Here is a 20,045-nt window from a genome sequence, read left to right on the forward strand (position 1 = left end):
AGAGGTTCTGGGCATCCGTTTTCACTGAAAACGTTTTCTGTTTTTAGTTTACAGGTCCTGATGAGAACCCCGTGAGGCCCTAGAAAAAGTGTATCCTTATCTACAGTCAGATTTTTATCTAAGAGTAGACACACGCAGATATCTTCCTGAGTTTCAAGGAAGATCTTCAAATAATTTCATCACATTCTCGGAAACATCATCTTCCTCAAGTGGGAGTGAAGGAGATACGAACGAAGGCCGTAGAAACCCCAATAGAAGAGGAAACTTCCAACAACAACAACAACAAACCCCTTTTTTAGGGAGAGGTCAACAAAAAACACGGGGGAGAGTAAGATTCAACGACCAACCATGGGAGATGTCTACTCGTCGGCAGAATTACAAAAACTAGAGGTATCATTGGTATATAATTTATCAAAGAAAACTCTGATCAAAGATGAACAAAGTATATTAGAAAAAGGTCTATCATTTGTTCCTTCAAAAAATACGGATTTCGTTAGACTCAAAACGGAGGCCAAAGAATTCGGTCAGAAAATTAGGCTAAAAACCTTCTTTGCTGAAAATCCATATACGGAAATTATGGATAATACTGGTCTGAAGAAAAAATCTTTGTTTTGTCCTCCGTCGAATAAAATTCCAAAGGAAGTGGTAATTTTTGAGAAGACTATTTTGTCAGCAATCACAGAAATGGAAACGAAAAAAAGATGGATTAAAAATCACTAATTGAAGGATTGATAAAATGAATAAAGGAAATTTATTGATTAATCAGACGGAAAGAGAGGTCTAAGGTTCATGTTGTATTCTTTTCAATATGTTCCATCGTAATTAAATACGAGCTTAAAGAAAAGCATCAGTATTGGTATTGTTGTTGTTATTTGGTATAATGGAGGCTTAGCCTTAGTGATTTGAGCCCAAACCCAGTTTTGTTATAGTTTCTATATGTACTGCACAACACAGCTCACATAGAAACAACTTAACGCTGCCTTGTAAATAATGCAGAGTCCATGACTTTTTGTGATGTTTCTGTGGCGATAGGGGCTTGTAAAATATGCCCCAAAATGTCTTAATACTAGGTTAATACTTAACCCTGATAGTTTAGGTTAGGTATTAGAATAGTCTTAGTTTAGTTTCGGTGTCTTTCCTGATAGTGTAGTAATATTAGTTTTTAGTCAAGGTAGGATATGTAGGTATATTCATATTAGAGGGGAGTGTTTATGTTAAAAAAAAACTAAAAAAGATAATACAAAAAATAAAAGTATATATTTGTTTAGCTTTCTCCATTTAGTTAGTTGGTGTTTAGATCTGGTTTATGTGAGTCTCATGTCAAATCGTGTCTTAAGGGAATGGGGGTTGATGTTTATGCTGTCCATTGTGATACATGTTTAGAGTAGGATATGCTACGGTTAGGTAGAATAGTTTAGGTATTGGTTAGAATAGTGTAGCTAAGTAAGTTTAGGGTAGTGTAATCAGTGTTAACAGGTCATAATAGTGTAGGAGAAAATTGTTTTTAGGACTTCCAATTTTATATATGCTTTAAATAAACAATTTCACAACTGCTTAATTATTAGACACCTAGTAAGTGGTGACATCTGCTTTGTTATTTTTTGGCACATGTGTTTAGAGATTAAGGTTTTTTCAAATGTGTGTCAGTAGGTGGAGTGTCCAAGGAGTCAGAGAGCCTCATTTTCAAGCCCCACTGCACAACTGTTGGGAAACATTTTCTGAAGTCCCATAGAAAAACAATGGCTGCCCATATAGACTAGACCACATAAAGGCACCTTTCTTGAGTTGACAACGCCTTGAACATATGGGTCCCTTTCACGCATTAATTTGTGTGTAAGGTGTGTTCAATGGATGATGTTGTGTGTGTTTCAATGCTACATCTATGGAACCTTGCACATTCCCTGATTTTCGAAGTGCCTTAACCTGGTAAAGTGCGAGACTCACCTACCTCTCCAGGAGATGCGTAAGGAGGCTCAAAGAGATGACGATACCTATTTTTAATCGCTATCTACTTTTTTACAAAATGGATAATGGCCTTTATATGTTATTTATTCAGAAAGGTGCCCTTTCCTAACCAACAACAAATACCCCTGCAACACAGTCACATTTGCACAATGGTGCTCGGGTGTTTATGTTTGCATACACCAGCTATTTGTGCACTGGCGCATGGGTGAAGAACAGGATTGTCCCATATCTGATAGATGATATGCATTCCTGCACTTTTAGTTTGATGTACGGCATCGCAGAAGGAAGGGCAGCTGGAAAGCTATGCATTTAGCTCTTGTAATTGAGGAACTGAATGTTTGTTTCTGATATGTATTCACTTAAGGGACAGTCATACGTCCAAAGTTGAGGTAAATGTGAACTTTAACTGTGAATGGACACACAACCCAAGGCAGGTATTAGGGTGAAGTTGCAGTGCCTGTTTTAGTAATGCAGCACATTAAATGCACATTAAATATCTGTGAAGTTGAAAACATTGTGGAAAATCTAGGATGTGCTTGGTAGCACCCTGATGGCATTCACTTACACACTATTCCAAGCACCAAGTTGCTGTACCATCACATAGGTTTCCAGTCTAATGTGCTCAGACGTGAGTCCCGTGCTCTCCATGCCACTGGGATCAAGCTATCCTGGATGAAGAGGGGTGAAACTCCGAAACCGGTCCTAGGATGCTTATTTCCAGTCCAGGGAGGACCTGGCCTGGCAGTTCGGGCTGGACTGTTCCCATGGTGCACAGGGTCAAGACTGATTTGCATATGGCTGGGTCCAAACTGGAATGGCATGGTGAGCAAAAAAACGATGGATTTAGGCCTAGATCTCTGTACTGGGGTGAATGAACGACATTGTTCTGCATTCTGTCCATCAATAGTTCTTTTTGCATTTGTCACCCCGAGTGGGACGGGTATGCTCAGACGTGAGTCCCGTGCTCTCCATGCCACTGGAATCAAGCTATCCTGGCTGAAGAGGGGTGAAACCCCGAAACCGGTCCTAGGATGCTTGTTTCCAGTCCAGGGAGGACCTGGCCTGGCAGTTCGGGCTGGACTGTTCCCATGGGGCACAGGGTCAAGACTGATTTGCATATGGCTGGGTCCAAACTGGAATGGCATGGTGAGCAAAAAAAGGATGGATTTAGGCCCAGATCTCTGTACTGGGGTGAATGTATGACATTGTTCTGCATTCTGTCCTTCAATAGTTCTTTTTGCATTTGTTTTAGTAATGCATCACATTAAATATCTGTGAAGTTGTTAATACATTGTGGAAAATCTAGGATGTGCTTGGTAGCACCCTGATGGCATTCACTTACACACTATTCCAAGCACCAAGTTGCTGTACCATCACATAGGTTTCCAGTCTAATGTGCTTTTTTATCAGCCACCTGGGAAACAGCTAATTTATACGTACCATTGGTAGTTCAACTATTGTTATATAGCATATATTTGAGTTTTTATTCCAGCCTGATATTGTTGCTAGTATTTGTGATAGCTTGTACCATTTTGCATGTACTTTTCATATTTGCCACTGGCTTTCATACAATCATAGTACATTCGTTGTCAGGTTGTGCCATGCTGCAACACATGGTGCAAGGGTGCTTGTGTTGGGGCATGGCAGCCGAGGCTGCGCTGGCGAAAAGAACTGGAATGCACTGTATTTCATAGATACAGCTCATTCCTTCCCCTTTGTTTTGTTTTGATGTAGGGCAGCACAGAAAGATTCCTTGCAGCGCTGCCCTGCGCCAAAACATCATAAATAAGGCCCTATGTTTTTTACAGGAGGTTGGAGATTTGTTGTTCTGGTGGGTTATGCCCAGGGCTCCTGGTTTTATGGTATTTATATTTCTGTCATTTCCGTCTGTATTTATCCATATTTCTTTTTTGCTAATTTTACCTGTATTTATCCATATTTATTTTAGGTTTTGTGAAAAACTGAAGCTGAAATGTGTATATTTCTGCATTTATTTAACCAGTTAATGTGCACTTGTGCCTGTACAGGTATCAAGGTTCTGCAAATCTACTGCTGTTTAAGGCTCTTTACTAAAATCCATATAATTCTTTAATTCCCTTGCCTGTCAATCCGCACAGCTATTGGCTTGGCAGTCATGACTGGCCGCATTTAGACTCATTCAAAAACAACCCAATTTCCGTTTTTATGCAGATTTAAAAATAAGTACAGACAGGAAAATAAATGGTTTTCTGTCTGTATTTATCTGTAAAAATCAGTAAAAACTGAAAACAGGGAGCCTTAATTATGGTGTAGGTACAACTCCATGTGGCAGTTTCCAGAGGTGACAGTGGCCCGATACTGCACTTCAAACATGTATGTGAGTTATATGATGGATCTAGAGTGAGCTGGTCAACATATGACAGTCCAGTGTATTTAACATTTATGTGATACTTAACTGTAATTTACACACATACCTGCCATTTGCCCTGCACATGGCACTACTTTGAATTGGTACATTGCTAAATCCACTGCACAACATTAGCTTGTTACCCATATTGTCCCTTGTTGCAACTTACCCCGTGGGTCTTGCAGTTCCTCATGCTCAGCACTGTCCTGGAAGTCCTGCCACCAACTCCTCTTCGATGACAGTTGCCACCTTCAGGGCATCCAGCTCCTCCTGCTGTACTGGACTCCCTCCTCTGGTCTGCATCGCTGCCTTTAGGTCTTCGGCCATTTTCTCTTTTTTTTCCGGCGCTTGATATCGTGCCAGCGTTTCTTCAGATCTGACACTGTCTTCTTTGCTCGAGCCACACAGCTGACCTTTGCCGGTATGGACTGCCAAAAGGCATGTTTTTTTGATAATGGCAACTTAGAGTTGACAAACAGCTGGTGATGGTGGTCTGTCACAGGCGCGGCTGGTACATTTGGGTGGAAGGGCCACGCCCCTACACTGTTTGCCCTGTAGGAACAGTGTCTGTCAGGCTGAACAAAGGTCAGCCTGACAGACACTGTTCACTTTCAGTTCAAGTAGCCAGGAGCCAGAGATGCGCATTTAGCGCTGGCTCCTGGCTGCCTGAACTGAACTTTGCTGGGCTGAGAAAGTCACAGCTCCGGTAGGCATGACGTTCTCAGCTCAGCAAAGGTTGCTGAGGCCCTCACCTCAGTGACGAGGGGTGACCTGAGGTCAGCCAATAAGGGAAGGCAGCAGTCCCAAGCCTTCTGAATCGCCGAGGCATCGCAGAGCTTGCAGAAAGTAAGCGTGATTTATTTTCTTTTTAAATTGTTTGGTGCATGCGTGCGTGCATGTATGAATGTTTGGGAAAGAGTGTTGTGAATGAATGTGTTTGTGTGCACGTGTGTGTGAGTGCCTGGTTGTGAGTGTTATGTGTATGTTTGTGTGTGTGTGTATCCTGTCCGCCCCCCTCCCTCCAAATCTTACCGGCCGCCACTGGTTCTGTCACCTCATTAATTAGGATCTCATTCTCCTCTGCACTGAAGTTTAATATCCTCTTCCCCTGGGTGTCAGCCTGGACATCCTGGCTGGTCTGTGGGTCTGCTCTCTCGACTACTGGTGGCTCCTCCCTGCTCCAGGGACATCTACTATACCTAAGAAATGATTGCAACGAAGTTTGGCTTGCGTCCAAATGTGCGATTGTGTCTTACAACACTTTTACAGCACTTGCGTGACGGTGGCATCAGCACCTTTTTTTCTACTTCACTTGTCACTGATGACATGGTTCACCAAATCTTAAATTAGGCGCATCCATGTCACAAAAAAGTGTCACAGCGTTTCGTAACAAATTTTGATGCATCTCTGCGACAGTGCAGAGATACACCACTTATCCAGTATTGGGGTATCTTTTATAGATTCACATGCCTGAATCTTCCCCGCCGTTGAGGTGGGAGTCTCACGGCACAAATAAAATATATACCCAATAGTAGTAAAATATCATACGATAAGCTATAATGGACCATAAAGTCAGAACACTAGCCTATACTTGTCCTTTTGCAAAAAAGAGCCAAATTTGGAACCCAGCCAATCAGGCTCCAGCACCCTCTAGAACATTCCACAGAGAGGCAAGTCCCTCCGATTTTCTACTGCACGTCATGTGACAGGGAGTCTCCCTGAGCTCTGCTCAGTTTTTCTCAAAGTTTGCTGAATACTGTGAGTACAGGATGTCTGAATCTTCAAAGAAAGGATTATTCTTGCCTTGTGATTCCTGTGGGAAAAAGAGATTACATTTTTAGGATCCCCACAAGGAATGTATATACTTTTTGTATCCTTCTCATAAGGTCAAGGACTGCAGGATTTGTAGAACCTTTTCTTCAAAGACCCTAAAGGACAGAGAGGGCAGGTTTCTGATCTGGCTGGAGAGATTGAAGGTGAAATCTGAAGTGGTGTCTGAAGAGGATGATGTTGAGAGCCTCCCAGCATCTAAGAAGAGATAGATCTGAAGATCCACCTTAAAGAGCTGGCAAATCATCTAAAAAGTCTCATCAGGAGACTGGCCACTCTCCCTCTAAAAAAGAGAAGCTTTCTTTCTCTTCTGAGGGAAAAACTGTGGAAACATCAAAAATGTCACTGAAAACGGCATCGAAGCAGTCCAAGACTCAGTCAGAGTCTCTCAGATCATCGTCATCGTCGAAAAAGACCCCATCGATGACGAAGCTACCTCAGAGTTTGTCGACGCTATCTCCGTCGACGAAAGAACCGGTAAGATCTATTCCTTCGCCTCCGTCGACGACACCGTTGACGACACCGCTGACGATCACAGTCTCCCCTCCGTCTACGGCACCATTGACGATGGCCCCATTCTCGTCGACGCTCCCACCGTCGATGACGGTTCCACTCTCGTCGACGGTGGGATGGGGATGCGCTCTTTGGCAAGCACATCGATGAGCAGTGCAAGACATTAAAAAAGACACCAACACTGCCAAAGCCCTGGGTATGCCGCAATACAGGAGAATTCCTTTTCGAGGCGCACGTGGCAGAAGGTCTTTCTCCTTTCGTGGAGGTTACCAAAAGAACCAACCCCAGTATAATCAGGGCAGATATGGTTTTCAACAACAACAACAATCTTTCAGAGCGCCCCCTACTGCCGCTTACAGACAACAGAACAGGAGGAAACAGACCCAACAGGGCAGAGATAATGGTAGGAAACAGTGACGTTTCCCCAACACCTGCAACAGTTTGGCCACGCTTCAACACCAAGACGCCGAACATTCCTCGTCATTTCAACCAATGGGAAAATTTGACCTCGGACAAGTGGGTCATGGAAATAATCAAATTCGGACACACCTTAGAATTTGTAAAACTCCTTCCTCCCCATCCACCTTTAAAGAAGCATCCACCACATCTAGCTCTTCTCAGGAAAGAGGCAAGGAGTATGCTACTTAAAGGAGCTATAGAGAAAGTGCCTCGCTCCCAAGTGGGAAGAGGTTTTTACTCCAGTTTCTTTTTAGTCAAGAAAAGGTCAGGAGAATGGAGACCAATCCTAGATCTGAGGAAGCTGAACAAATACCTGCAAAATACAGCCTTTCGCATGGTTACTCTTCAAGAGATTCTACAGCTCCTAGACCACGCAGACTTCATGACAACACTAGATCTGCAGGATGCATACTTCCACATCTTGATCAATCCCAAATATCGAAAGTTCCTCCGTTTTACTGTGGCAGGTGCGCATTTTCAGCTCAGGGTTCTCCCTTTTGGCCTGCGTTCAGCTCCAAGAGTTCTTACAAAATGACTAGCTCCGGGTGCGGCTCATCTCAGGCTGCAGGGGCTGCAGCTTTTCCCATATCTGGACGATTGGCTAATAAAAGCTCCTTCGTTTCGTCAGGCTTCAGAAGCAACTCACACATGTTTCAATCTCTGGGACTGTCTCTCAACTCCCAAAAATCAGTTCTTCTTCCGTCTCAAAGGATTCAGTTTCTGGGGGCAGTTTTGGACACTATCCAGGACAAAGCATCTTGTCCGCAGAAAGACAATCGCATCTGGTTTCTCTAGCATTAGACCTGCGAAAAAGAAGGTTCGCTTCTGTGAAGAAAATAAAATCCTTTCTCGGAATGTTGTCCTCTGCAATCCTTTTGGTTCCTCACTCACGTCTCAGAATGAGACCTATCCAAGAAGAACTGGACAGTCAATGGCTTCAAATAACAGGGTTGTTTGACGACCTGGTGAGGATAACCCCGGTTATGCGAGAGGCTCTGCTTTGGTGGCAGCGCTCCAGCAATGTCTCGACTGGGCTTACCTTTCTTTCTCACCCACCAGAATTCATCTTGACTACAGACGCATCTCTCGAAGGATGGGGTGCGCACCTCCAAGATCTCTGCATAAGAGGGAAATGGTCACTGGCGTTGTCAAGAATGCACATCAACTTCCTGGAGCTTCAAGCTATTTTTCTGGCTCTACAGTCTTTTCTCCCAAGACTTCAGGGGTCATCAGTTCTCATAAGAACCGACAACGCCACTTGCATGCATTACCTAAACAAGCAAGGGGGGACTCGTTCTCACACCCTATCTCAGGAGGCGCAGACCATATGGAAATGGCTCTTTTCTCATCGCATTACTATAAAGGTGGAGCATCTGCCAGGAGCAAACAACACTCTGGCGGACACTTTGAGCAGAACATCAAATTCTTGCCACGAATGGGAATTGGAACAGTCAGTAGTGGAACACATTTTTCAGATGTGTGGCAGACCCAACTTGGATCACTTTGCCTCCCAAGCAAATTGGAAATGCCCATCCTATGCCAGTTGGGATCCAGAGAAGGGATCTTGGTGAAACGCCTTCATGATGAGATGGACCGGGATTTTCGCTTGCGGTTTCCCTCCCTTTCCGTTGCTCCCGAGGCTTCTGAGAAAACCGAAACTGGAATCGTGCCGAATGATTCTCATTGCCTCACGGTGGCCGCGTCAGCACTGGTTCACAGAGCTTCTCCTACACTCAGAATGCAGTCCATTTCGTCTCCCAGTGTCTCCAACTCTATCGACAATGAGCAAGGGCCAGATTCTCCACCTGCATCCAGCCCCTCTGCAGCTTCATGCCTGGCTTCTGAGCTCACTGAATTCAAGGAGCTAAATTTACCGCAAGACTGTAGGGATATACTGCAAAAGCAAGAGCTCCTTCTACTCTAAAAACATATTTTCTGAAATGGAAACGTTTCTGTTCTTGGTGCCATGATAATGATACACATCCCCTGGACTGTTCTCCGGAGAAGGTTCAGCCCTATATTCTCTCATTAGCTAAGTCCGGACTCATAATCGCATCTGTTAAGCTGCATCTGGCCGCAATCTCAACTTACAGACGTTCTTCTGGCGGCCCATCTCTCTGCTCCAACCGTTTGGGGCATCCATTCGAACCTGTGCACAAAGATGAACTTAAATATCTCGCATGGAAAACTGCTCTTTTGTTGGCGCTTACCTCTGCTAGGAGAGTCAACGAAATTGAAGCATTTACTATCAAACAACCATACCCAAGGTTCACCAATGACTATGTTCTCTTAAGGACGAATCCTATATTCATTCCAAAGGTTCCATCTTCTTTTCATCTTAATGAGCCCATTACTTTATATACTTTCTTTCGCAGTCCGTCTACCCCAGCTGAGAAGGCCCTACACACTTTGGACATTAAAAGGTGCCTTAAATTCTACTTATCACGAACTGTATCCATTCGGATGCCGGATCAATTGTTTGTATCTTATGGTGGTCAAAAACCAGGTACAGTAGTGACGAAGTCTACAATTGCAAGATGGATTGCATCGGCGATTCAATTTTGCCACTTTAAAGCTGGAAGTCCTCTGTCTGTGCAGCCTAAAGCTCATTCCACAAGGGCGGTTTCATCATCGGCAGCGCTTTTTGCCTGAGTGCCATTGGAGAAGATTTGCCATGCTGCAACCTAGAAAAATGTGCACACATTCACACGCCATTACTGTCTGGATCTGGCTACAGAAGCTGAGTCAGCTGTTGGTAGAGCAGTGTTACACAACCTTTTCAAATAAGGTAAGCCTCTTTCGAGTCGTGATTATCTTGTTTCATGCTTTTGAATGCTGTCACTTTTAATTGTTAATGTTTCTAATGTCTTTCTCATACGATGTGGCATATGTTATAAGTATGTTTACAATTATATTGCACAAAGTGTCTAATGTGGTCGATATAGTACCCACCATCTGCTAAGGGACTACGTTTTTACTGCTAGCTATTCTGATTCAGGCATGTGAATCTATAAAAGATACCTCAATACTGGATAAGAAAACGAGTTACTTACCTGTAACTTGAGTTATCCAGTATTGGTATCTTTCATAGATTCACATGCAACCCACCCTTCTCCCTGGAGGGGCTTCCCTTATTACTATGTTATACTTACTGTCATTTGTGCCACGATAATCTGAGGGACTTGCCTCTCTGTGGAGTGTTCTAGAGAGTGCTGGAGTCTGATTGGCTGGGTTCCAAATTTGGTTCTTTTTTACAAAAGGACAAGGATTGGCTAGTGTAGTAACTTTTTGTCCATTATAGCCTATTGTATGATATTTTACTACTATTGTGTATATATTTTATTTGTACCGTGAGACTCCCACCTCGACGGCGGGGATAATTCAGGCATGTAAATCTATGAAGGATACCAATACTGGATAACTGAAGTTACAGGTAAGTAACTCGTTTTCTTTTCATAAATGAGGCTCTTTATTTTGAGCATTGCGTGTTAGGTTGCCGTGGTGCATTCGATATTAAGGGCCTTATTTATAAAGGTCTTACACTGCCGTTACTTCACTTTTTTGTGACGCTGCGGCGACATAAACAATGTTCCACAATGCGCCATATTTACAAAGTGGCACATCTAAGTGATGCGGCACTTTGTAAACCCCTGCGCTACATTATACCTGCGTCAGATATAATGTATGCAGGGTGGGTGTTCCCTCGTAAAAAAGACTTTTAGAAGTGGTGCTGTGAAATCTATGAGATTTCACTGCACCACTTCTACGAGTTCACTGCGTCAAATCCTTACATCTGCTTCACAGGAGGCGTAAAGGACTGACGCAGTCTCTTTTACATGGAACTCAACCATGTGTAATGACACATTGCTGGAGTTGCGTCTGTTTTGCGGCACACTCCAGCAATGCATCATTACTGCACCACCAGATACATCAGAATTCGTGACTAACTGGTCAATCCATGCGACATGAAGTACTGTAAGTATGGCACATCCAAGGTGTCGCTAGAAGAGCGCAATGAAAAGTGTTGCATCGCTGTTTTCAACCACCGATGAGACACTTTTCATAAATGAGTCCCCAAATTTCTTCTGTAACATTCTACCCAGCTTAATACAGTCCAGCCACTTTCATAAGCCTCTGGTGTAGACTTATACATATATGTGAAATATCAGATATATACATGTGGAAAATGAGATGCGCTAATACATTAGATTAAAAAAATATGTATGATCTCCGGTGCTTGGGGTTGATGAAAGAGAGACACAATGAGGCCATTCATAAAGGAATTCCCATTCATAATAAAACCGCATTTTTATGTAGCACTTCATATTCCCTTCTTCTGTTTCTAAGCTTTGTAATTAAAATAGTGCTTTTACCCATTTTTAGTTACTCCGTGTTTTGACCGTAAAAGTAGGAATTAGGCTTGTCTTAAACGCTTGATCTGTAGATTAGAGGATATGTCGACAACAAGCGTTTCATTCACCCAGCCATCTTGCTGACTCCAATATAGACCTGCACTCGAAAATCTAGCCATGGGTGAATACGTAAAGCACGCATGATTCACAAAAGAAAGCGCTGCTAATTAAGTGCCTGGCCATATTTTTGTCAGGCTTGATGTACTCAATGCACACATAAATTCCGAACCAGTGTTAATAAATCTTTGTACTCAAGAGTGAACTTGCTAGAATCATCAATGCACCTAACAAAAATTCAAGTGAAACTGGCTTAGACTAATTAAAAATCCTGCGAAGTGCACTAATAAAGCCAGTATTTATATGGTAGATCTAGGGATGGTGGTAATAGAGCAGAACTTTTGAGGAAAAAAAACAGGCAAAATGAAAATATTAATTGCATTTATGCAGTTTCCTATCCCTACACCTGTTTTTTTTTTTTTTAAATCAATTTAACTTTATTCGATTCATAGAAAGAATCATAAAAGTTTGCAGTTCAATACAAATTTAAAAAGAGAAAGTTATTCAAATCATTAAAAACCGATTCAATTAAATACATTTACAAATTTAAGATGCATCAGTTAAAAACTTCCTTCTGGTAATCACAGACCTCAAAAACCTTGCCACTACCACACAAGTAGACAAATCCGGAAGCAGTTGTAAAAATATATAGGCTGGAAGATTGAATAGGCTAAATCAGAATAAAATTTACGAAAAAACAATACATGAATGGTTGATTGTCTGGAGATCTGGTCACAAGGACAACATATTAATCGACGAGACCAATTGTTTCTATTAGGGAAACTAGTCAAGCGATTAAAAATATCCAGTCTGAAGCGTGTCAAAACAAATCTATGTTGGGCATTGAAAACACCGATTAAATACGGTTGTATCGTATAACAGGTCAATATCGTTTGATTTTGTAGTACGGTGGGCTTCACAAGTTCCAATGTTAATCTTTTTTCCTCCTGGTTGTTCAGACATACTCTTTTTAATGATTCTCTGGAAATATGCAGTAAAGATTCAGGCTTTGAATAGTATTCAGGGTGACAAATATCATGCATGAAATTTTTTACGTATTTCAACCATGTTATTTTCATTGCATGATCAGCGCCACAGCAATCCTGTAAAATGGCTGTATTAAAACTTGTGTGATCCGATGTCCATAACTTGTGCCATAGGAGGACTGGCTGCACCCTAATCAGGTCCTCCAGGTAGGTTAAACCCAATTCTGCATGACAGACAAAGTTAGAACAGCTTTTAGGCAGCCCTAACAGATTTTTAAGGAACCCGTTTTCTACCAGCTGTAGAGACTCAACATCTACATGTCCCCACAATTCAGAACCGTACATAGCTATTGACCGGCATTTTGCGTTATAAATACTCAACATATCCCTAGGGAGTTTACGACCCAGTTTCCTGGAAAAGTTACTCAGACCCGCAATTGATCTGGGGAACTGCATTCTTCTTAATTTTACTGCACTTTTCCAGTTACCATTACTATCAAACATTTTTCCTAGATACGAAAAAGTTAGTGTTTGAGGTAAAGTCTCGTTTCCTATGAAAATGTTACGTCTCTTAGCTGACTTCCGGCCAGCTTTCATTACAAATGTTTTACCTATGTTAGTTAAAAGACCCAGATTCTCCATAAAATTAACAAATTTATCTAAAAGATATTGAAGTGCATTAGGTGTACGGGCCGTAAGCACCGCATCATCAGCATACAGTAATACTGGTACTGGCCTGTTGCCAATTTGAGGCAGGTCCATACATGAGTCCACAAGGGTAGCACCCAGGCCATTGAAATATAAATTAATTAAGAAAGGCGCGAGCACACACCCCTGGCGGACCCCCTTTTTGATGTCTACTGGGCTTGTACATTCACCGTTCATACCATATCTGATCTTGGCAGAACTCATTGAATATAAATATCTAAGAAAGTTAATGATGGCACAGTCAATGCCCATGGAGGTCATAATAGACCAAAGTTTATCATGGACCACACAATCGAATGCGGAGGATAAGTCCACAAACGCCAAGAACAAATTACCCCCTTTTATTTGTGTGTTTTTGGTCACTAACAGATTCAGGTTTATGGCCTGCTCTATGGTCCCAACACCCTGGCGGAAACCATATTGGAAGTCAGTCAAGATATTTTTACAGTCTGCCCACTCCTGTAGTCTGTCTAACACAATACGGCCCACCACCTTAACCAAAGAATCCAACAAGGAGATGGGTCTGTAGTGTGCGGGGCAGTTTCAATCTCCCTTTTTGAATATTGGCACAATATGTGATTCCGACCATGACGCTGGGAAACCAACTTCCCGAAAGGACTTAAAAACCAGGGTCACAAGGGGACCCCAGAGATCAATATTGTCCTTAAAGACATCAATTGGAATCCCGTCAGGGCCGGGTGCCTTTCCTCCCTTGCTCGCTCTAAGGGCCCGTATCGGTATCACCTCCTCCAGTGTGAAATTAAAATCAAAATATTGCCGTGAAAAAAAAAAGCCCAGTAGGGACACCATTCATCCCTATCATAGAGTTATCTTGTCTTTCTTCAGTTGGGCCCATATATAGTTTCGCAAAGTGGGCCATCCATTCTTGTTCTGTAATTGCTACCTCTATACTAGGCTTATCATTGTCACAGAAAAATGGTGAATTTACCACACGCCGGAATAGTTTAGAGTCCTTGTTCTGGCTTGCCTCCTGCAGATGTTCCCAGGCCTCCTCTTTCAAAATCATTTAGCAAAGATTTAAAGCTTGCTTATAAGCCCGCCTGCAGTTCTGTACTACGGAGATATTCCTAGGTACCTCCTTCAAGGCCCGCTTTAATTTCTTGTGCGCAAGAGTGCACTCATAATCAAACCACCCTTCTTTTTCGTGGCCCTACTAATCTGGTTAGTAGTCAACCCTGCACTAATTTCCTCCCTAATCTGACCAAAGGCCTTCACAACCGCGTTGGCATCCGCAGTTTCATCCAAACAGACCTCAAAAGCCCTACTCTGGTTTGTACATATTTTTTGTAGAAATCGAGATGGATCGACCATTGACCAGCGCAGGGCAAAGCCGTTTAGACGAGAGAGGGCTAAATTTTCCGCTGCAAGGGTGGGTTGCCCTATGCCAGGCTCACCTTGAAAACTGATCTCCAGTGAGAAACTCTGTGGAAAGTGATCACTTAATGCGATGTTAATGTAAGCAGTACACGCAGTATTTAATGATAAGGATAGGCAAATAGGTGTAAAATGCCATTGCACCTACATAACAAATTATGTATATAACAGTTTCTTAAACTTTCTCTCATTCCTACAAAAGTAATGGAGATACTAATTAGCATATGCAATGACGTCACATGTGGTGATGTCACACCCCTATAGTTACCCCTTTGTAAAAGGAAACAAGCTGATTTTCAGTCACACCTGACACACAATCTTTTGTGTATATATATGAATTTAACTAGAAGTATTCAATGTATATTTTCATATCTAAACCAAACATGCACGATCTCCAACTTGTTATTTGTGAACGGAAAATAGTGAATGTTTTAGACAATAAGACTACATTCATGATATAAAATATGCATCTATAAACATTGTGTCTTGCAGAGAATGAAACAAAGGACAGACTAGATATACTTCAGAAACGTTTTTAACGTTGAATTTGAGAAGCTGTGCTTTCTTTGCATTGTCATGGATATCTGCAGCTAATTAAGGAGGCATCAGGATTGATAAATAAGTTTAAGGTCCTTTATATAAAAAAAATATATATATATGAGATTGTGCATGAGGTTTGTGACCTGAAGTGCCTTCAGGAATGCTTGTGTGCTTTCCAAAAATAACCAATTAAGGGATTCACACAGTTTTGTGACAACAAACTTTCTCAAGTCAGTATTTTTATAAGCCACGTTATTTCCATATTTCAGTTTGTAAATAAGCGTTAAAATGGGTGAAAGTGACAATACTTTTAAACAGTGTGGAACTAGGTAATTACATTTTTTAACTGGTTTACAGAGTAATAAAAAAGGGAATCTGTTTTAGGACTGGCGAGACAAAACAGTTATCTACTTACTTATTGGAATTAACACTTTAACATAAGGATATTATTACTTTGTCACCTCTTTCTATTGGCTCTTTGGTCTCCAATGGAGTCCTTGAATTGCAATGTATGGGAAGTGATTTTATATTTAAAATATACACTCAAGTGTTACACATTCAATGATTTCTATCATACAGGCATTATATACTTAACAAAACCATTGTCCATTTGTTTTACTGCAGTAGACTTTTTGTTTTGTCAGCACTCGAGTGTGAGCCTAGTCCTAAAATGCTATACTAGTGTGTTTTACCCGGAAATGGCCTGAATAGCAATCTCGATTTTACTTGCATGCTCTGTTCCTTGCTGTCTCCTCCATGCCTCAGTCTGTCCCCTGGTGTCTCCACAGTCTCTTGGACTTCCCTCTGCACTTAGGGGGCGATTACAATGTTGGGCGGAATTGCTTCTGCCCGACACCCTCTTGTAAACGGGGCCGACCGACCTCCGGTCGGCGTCCTGTGCACCTCATTAGGATGCGACAGAACATTGTTCGGTCGCCTCGGTCACATTCGGATATTTCTCTATGGGAGCATGAGTTACGGCCGTAATCCGCCCATAATACATGCTCCCATAGGGAAATGGGAGGTGTTGTTCATCCCTGCACCCCGTGGTAGGCACCACGGGGTGCAGGGATCAACATGGGGGCACCTGAGGTGCCCCCTTGACCCCCAACTGTATGCTGCACACACAAGGGGGCTCTGCTGGAGGCCTCCAAACACGCTTTCCGACATGGTTTCCATGTAGGACAGGCCGGCATGGAAACCATGCCAGAAACCATGCATTGTAATCCCAAGGGCGGAAAGGCCTGCCCTTGGGCTTACGAGCCAGTTCCGACTGGCTGACGGGCTCTTTGAGCCCGTCGGAAGCCAGCCGGAATGACCAGCCGGTTTCAGTTCCGACTGGCTGATACAGCCAGTCGGAATTGAAACTGACGATGGGGGTCTGAAAGCCAATAGCCCCTTAGTGTCTGAGTATGGATTTTTGTTTCTCATAGATGTTGGAGTCTGGCCATTTATTCCTTCAGAGCATTAAGGCCTGTCACCTTGAGTCACTGTTGGCAGCCTGCCTTTACCCTGGTTTCTTCTCAATTAATCCTTCCCTGGCTGCCTTTTCAATCTTCCAACTTCCTTCCCGACCTCCTGAGTCTATGAAACGGGTCTCTTTGTCCCTCTTGAATCTATCTGAGACAATATACTGGTGTCTCCCTGTCTCAAAGTCTGTCATCTGCTCTCTCCTCTTTTAGGTCTCGCCTGACCCAGCGAATGCGCCGGTCTGGCAATACTTATTCAGAGGGCTCCAAAAAGTGCTACCAGGCCAGCCTAGTGCTACAGTGCATGTGCGCGGGCGCACACGCCGCGCTTTACCGCGATTACTTTCACTTTTGTGGCCGCGCGGCCGCTTTGATGTGTGATCGTGATCGTGATCGCGATCACTTCCACTTTCGCGGCCACACGGCCGCTTTGCATAGCCAATAGGTCTCGCTTTTGGGACTTTATAAGTATTTAGTTATGCAACTGTTGCATGGCTAAACACTTATAAGGTCCCAAAGGCGAGACCTATTGGCTATGCCAATGCTTGTCTATTTTCTGGCCCCAGGCTTAAGGTCTGTCATCTACCCCCCTCTTAGGTGCCTATTTACTTAGCCTCTCAGCATGTTGTGTTGTGCATTGCTGGTCTTTGAGCTTATCACACCCATAAGCCTGTCATCTAGCATCTTCTCTGTGGCTCTGCTTGTCACTTTTTCGGTGGCTTTTAGTGTCCCTTGGTATTTTGGCAATCTCTAAGTCTAGCTAAAAGTCACTCGTCCCCACCAATTCGTCTGTTAGTGTGCCTCCTGGTGAGTCTTCAGTATCAATCAGTGGTTTATAAAGCATGCTACTCACCCATGAGGTATCGCAGTGTGTGATGTATAACCTGGGTGGTGAACTCCCCTCTGCTCACAGAGTTTGCGGAGTTTTCCGCACTCCGCATTATGCGGAGTTCCAAAAAACACCGCTTTGCGTTGCGGGCGGAGTTGTTTTTCCTCTCTCGCGGTCGTCAACATCATGTTGGCGAGTGTGAGCGAAAAAAATCAACCTCCCAGCGAGATTTTTCCTCGTTCGTGATCGTCAACCACAAGTTGCCGTATGCGAGCATGGGAAATCAATCTCCCGGCGAGATCTCTCAACGCGGGGGGTCAGATTTCTCATTGAGAGTGGTCGCGTATGCTCGCGACTGCTCGCGTTGAGAAACTGTCCATTCGCGTTGAGAAAGCTCGCTGCAGCTCAAGTAAAAATCTACTTGAGCGGCAGAAAGGAAAGCAGCGCCCGCTTGCGCTGTGCATGGTGCTGCTCGCGATGTTTGCATAGTGCGGACAAGCATCGGGAACCGCAAATCACCGCAAACGGCATTTTTTCTATGCTTTGCGCGGCGGAGTTTTTTTCCCACTTCACGGAGTTCTGCATAGAGGAACTCCACAAACTCCACCCAGGGTTAGTGATGAAGTACTTTCTGAGTCTAGATTGCTCCCATGTTTCTTCCTAAACAATCCCCCTTGAGTTGCCTCCATTCACTTCTAGGACCCATGCCCCCTCACTCTGTGTAGATCTGACCGTCAAATGAAGAGCACTTCTTCAAATGCTCCCTTTCACTAGTTCCTCCTCACCCCTTCATAGTCATACAGTCTGCAGGTGCTGCCTGAGCGCTGGCATACTTGGTATTTCACACCACAGCTGTCTCTCCCACAGTTTTGAGGGCAAGACATTTAAGAGGAGTTCCAAACAGCTAGACCAACAAGTGTCCCCCACTAGCCTACTGGGATCCGGTGTGTGTGTTCCTTGCTCTATAAAACAGGACATTTAAAAATGAACAAGTGCAAAAGTCTTAACTGTGCATGTTGTTTGTGTGATAATGTTTATCTAGAATGCGCATGGCAGTTTGCGTCCTTGAGAGAGAAACTTTTTAACTTTGCATATGTGTTGGCTGTGATCCCTCGTCCTGCCTGATATATTTTAAAGTGCCTGTGAAAATGAGGTTATCTTTACCCCAATCTCGTGAACGTTCTAATATTTACACTTTTAACACATGATAGGTTGCATTTGGTTCCTCAGAGGATGATGCAGATGCCTTGGTACCTACCTCGCCGTTCACGGAATAGGTGTGAGTGAATGTGCTTTGGTATTATAGAGTCCTATGAGCTGCATGCCAGACAGATTCAATGTACACATTTAGGTGATCAACGCAAAGCGTTGCAACTCAAGCATCCGTCCATCACAAACAAAGAGGACTCCTCTAAGCAAACGTTAAACACAATTGATGTTCGTTCATTTCTGCAAAAGGCGCTTGCATGAGTCAGGAAAGCATAATTTAATGTACTGGGCGCAAGGCACCTGCCAATGATATGACACATGAACATATAAGCAAGCCACAACTATTGGAGTTTGGCAAGCTTGTTTTAAAGAGTGGCCCACTGTTGATGCGTTTCTGGCCTGCGTTTGCACATGGTTGCGTCATGTGAGGGTGAATAGTGGGAAGACAGAAGATCCAAAGATCTCTTCCTGCTGAGCCATAGACACAGAAGGAGGACAGTTTGCAAAAAACCTTGATACATTACACTTTTCCAAAATGCTAGTAGAGAAGGTGGTGAGGCATAAAGTGACACTACAGACACCTCTCAGCCTCTTCAGACGCCAGGTTCTTAAAATAGTGGAGGGATTCTGTACACCGGATCCACCCCTGACATGTGCCTTGTCCAAACTGATCCCATAGTTGATCTGACAAGAACTTAAGTCCGGGCAAGACTGGTTTGCGGTAACTTTACATACGTGGACCTCTCATTACCAGGCTCCAAAGACAAGAAAACCAGTCCGCTCAGAAGAGCCTAAATCTCTGCAAAACAACCTCCACAGACCACCCTGAAAGCACTCCTTTTGCTCTCCTTTGAGACGAGGATCAAATTCAACGTCCTCTTCAGCATCTAACAAGCGTACCAGCGCGAAAGCCCAGATTATTGATAGAAACTGGGACTTCATGACACACCAGCAAGGAACCTGTTCAACATTCGCCTGATGAACCAAAGTTCTTTGAAGTTTAAGGGCCTTATTTATGAAGGCCTTGCGACACTTTTGCGCCGCCGCTGTGTCACTTTTCTAGACGCAGCAGCGGGGTAAACAATGCACCACAATGCGCCATATTTACAAAGCGAGGATTCTAGGCAGATGCGTCACCTTGTAAAGCCCTGCATCAGGTATAATGTACGCAGGGTGGGCGTTACCACGTTAAAAAAAGGGTTTTAGAAGTGTGGCAGTGAAATCTATGAGATTTCACTGCCGCACTTCTAGGACACCACTACCTCAAAACCTTATGCCTGCCTCATG

The sequence above is a fragment of the Triturus cristatus genome, chromosome 11 (genome assembly GCF_964204655.1).
Source record: "Triturus cristatus chromosome 11, aTriCri1.1, whole genome shotgun sequence".
NCBI classification, from domain to species: domain Eukaryota; kingdom Metazoa; phylum Chordata; class Amphibia; order Caudata; family Salamandridae; genus Triturus; species Triturus cristatus.